Source organism: Etheostoma spectabile, unplaced genomic scaffold (genome assembly GCF_008692095.1).
Source record: "Etheostoma spectabile isolate EspeVRDwgs_2016 unplaced genomic scaffold, UIUC_Espe_1.0 scaffold498, whole genome shotgun sequence".
Lineage (NCBI taxonomy): Eukaryota > Metazoa > Chordata > Actinopteri > Perciformes > Percidae > Etheostoma > Etheostoma spectabile.
In genome coordinates this window covers 149,110-152,631 of record NW_022605619.1, presented here as the reverse complement: position 1 = coordinate 152,631, position 3,522 = coordinate 149,110, and the positions used below count along the sequence as shown (strand labels likewise).

Sequence of the window (3,522 nt, the reverse complement as noted above, 5' to 3'; positions counted from 1 at the left end):
ATCACTACTTTTATCATCGTAAAACACACTTCATGCAAAGTGGACAGAAACTAAATAAAATTATCAAAAGTCGTCTTGGTTCATCTTTCCACTGTTCCAACAATCACCACTCTGGTCTTGTTGGAATAAACTCTTAATTCACCCACCCATTTACATGTGGACGATATGCTTCTCATACATGCTAAAGTTAGTGATTATTTACATGGCAGTCTGTGGGATATGGCTGCTACCACGCTGAAAGTAGTGATATTTACAGGGAGTCTGGTGGAGATATGCTGCTCTATACACCCTAAAAGTAGTGATTATTTACATGAGATCTGGTGGATATCTGCTCTATACACGCTAAAAGTATTGATTATTTACATGGATTCTGGGTGAGATTGCTGCTCTATACACGCTAAAAGTAGTGATTATTTACATGGAGTCTGGTGGGTTTGGTGATGGTGATTTCTGTTTCATGTTTAACTAAAAGGATCTTACTCTTTAACTAAAAGGTCTATCTCTGTTGGGATCCTTTCCATAATTTTTGTCAGACACCTAAATAATAATCTGAGTCCAATAACACAACTTTTTTTTGTCCACATCAGTCACTTAGATGTCAGCGCGTGGTTAAACAGCGTCCAGGTTGAAAACACAAAACAAAATTACCTTTTAATCTTCCCCTGGGGCAAATCATGGCATAAATGGATTAGAGGTTTTACTAACGCACAGCTGCACAAGGACGACCCCGCCTGTCAGCGGTGTTAACCAGCGCGATGACCTCGACACATCACTAAAGAACAAAAAAAGTAAAGATTTGCACTGGCACAGAACTAGAAAAGCAATATGTTACAGCATCTGAGGTCAAAAACTTCTCGATTAAGATCAGATTGTCAGGGTATTATTTTGGTTTCTCGGGTTATTACGTCATGCTGTTGTGTAACACTTTGAACTGTATCCGCATGCCGAGCCACACACGTAAGAAAACACACTGCTGCGCCTTCAAATATCTCACCTGTGCCCGCTGAACATGCGTATTTCCATCAAGAAATGTTTACATACCGACACGTTGCTCAGGTTAGGGTGGACGTCGGATCAGTGGACCGTGAGCTAGATGAATTTTCCCATCAGTTGCTGTTAATTTAGCATTTTAAAATCAGAGTAGTAGGTCAATTGTGTTTTCATTCAAGCTGTGAGCTAAGATTTATGTGAAGTATTAACTAGTGTGATTAGAGAAACTGAGACGTGAGCAGAAATTATCTTTCTTTTCAGTTTATTTTTTGGGATAGCATGCTGCGGGACTGAAGCTCGTGGTTGGGTCTGACGCCTTAGAGGTTCTCTACTCCAAGCGTTTCTACGCCGTAGGTACATGTCAGCCTGACCTCCAAAGAAATGTCTCTACACGCTGCAGCGACGTGATTGGTCCGCTCGGCCCACGGGGGTCAGCCTCTCCTCTCCTAGCGTAGCTCCCATGGCGCCTTTTTAATGCTAACAAGCCATCCCAGTCAGGGAGAGGGTTCACTACCGTGGTCGGATATCTCGGGACGTGTTTCAGAGAGATGAGGCGTCCTGTTCTCTTAACCCTCGTGTTGTCTTCCCATCAAGATTGAAAATCAACACTTTTGTTTTTTTTGCTTTTTATCAAACTTTTTCAACGTTTTTGTCCCTTTTTTCAACGTTTGTCCCTTTTTTTGACGTTTTCAACGATACGTAACACTAACTTCTTAACTTTTTAGTTTTACAGTTATTTTTGGAATTTATGGTCAATAAACCTCATTTATAGGAAATTATACCTAATGTTTGAGTTAGAAAAGCAGAAATTAGGAATCATTGAGACTAAAATTAAAGGAATGGATGTATGATAATCACAGTAATGGAATATGTCACTTTTACCTCAACACTATTTAAACACACTTCCATTTGTTTACAATGCTATAAAATAGAATAAACCCAAAATAAGAGAGATTTGTACTTGGCAAAAGAGACGTTGGTGGATTCATCATGTTATTTTGGGGAATTAAAAAGAACATTGATATAGGAACAAACTGAGACAACTGATTGACAACATGAGGACAACATGAGGACAACATGAGGGTTAACATAGTGGAACAGTTTTACCTGCATGGTTGTGTATTTGCGGGTCCGGCGTGCCTGGAGCCGTCTGATTTTTCCTTCTTTCTCCTTTTTTCGGCCACGCCCCGATCCTTCAATCATCCCTGCAGTGCGTGTTGTTCACTGATCCCAGAAACCAAGGAAAGCACACCTCTCACAGTGGAATGACTTCACGTTACACAGCTGTCTGCAAGTTATTCCCACGTCAAAACAGACGAAACTTAAAGTCCTATGCATGAAATGTCTTGTGGTTCAAGATATGAATATAAATATATATATATATAAACTTTGTAAGAATGTAAGTCCATCAATGTTTACACTTCTTGCCCATTACATTCCTGTTGATACTTTATATACAAGAGGCCATTTTCTGCATGACTCTGGTGTAATCTGAATGAACTGACAGCCTCCACGGGATTGGCTGATAATCGCAAATTAAAAAAATGAAACTCTTATAATGTAAACAAGAGCCCGACCGATACAGGATTTTAAGGCCGATACCGATACGAATATTTGGTTATTTAAAAGTCTGATATGCCGATATACACAAAAAATCCAGGAACGGGCCTGACTCAGTTTAAAAACTGGTTTTCCGCAGGTTCCTGTTCTGCAGGAACATAAAACATGGGACAGCACGTCGGGACGGACGTTCGTACAGGACATCGATACGGACTAGACAAATTTGGACAATTAAGACAACAATACAGTTACATAAGGACAAAGACATTTATACAAGACATCAGTTGGGCTAGACAGATACAGACCAGATTCAGATCCGAGGATGGAGAACGCTCCTGGGGGTCAGATGAGAGAGGAACAAATAACCGACGGATGGTTTTGGAAGACTTGTTTGCTAGAAACAGTTCGCTAAACTCTGCAGATTCTCATCGTAGATCCCAGCTGGAAGCTGCATGAAACTGGTCTGCAGATTCAGTCTGGGTCTGCAGATAATCCACCAAGCACATCATCGGAAGACTCTGGAATCCGACTCTCGGCTGCAGAGACGGAGATGAATCTTTCTGTCCATTCAGACGTCTTTGGTGTCTTACCTAGCGGTAGCATGTTGGGCTACTTCACGCTACAGATGATGATTATCATAATACTCAATAGTTAGAAAAGAAAAGCTAAACCCATGACTGTCTTCAGCTTGATTCTGCCGGTTCGTTGAATGTTTTCTTGCTTTGTCTCTGTATTTGTACATAGATGGTAGTGCATGCACTGGGGAAACTAATGTCTGTTTGCAAAGAACTTTGCATGTAAAGATTTTGCAGAGAGTTTACACGGAATCAATAAAATCGAATGAAAACTGACAAACGAGTGTGTGAGGACTTATTGGAGCCGAGGTACGGGATCAGCAGAGGCCTCATGACACGATGGCTGGGGATTAATAATAATAATAATAATAATAATAATAATACATTTTATTTGTAA

General features: G+C 40.4%; 1 long non-coding RNA gene across 1 annotated transcript; it reads left to right on the top strand.

The window, feature by feature from the left end:
• Positions 1 to 365: 365 nt before the first annotated feature.
• LOC116686811 (uncharacterized) lies at positions 366 to 3,405 on the top strand. Its single transcript, XR_004331369.1, has 2 exons — positions 366 to 733; positions 779 to 3,405. It is a non-coding gene; the product is annotated as an uncharacterized LOC116686811 (long non-coding RNA).
• Positions 3,406 to 3,522: the final 117 nt, after the last annotated feature.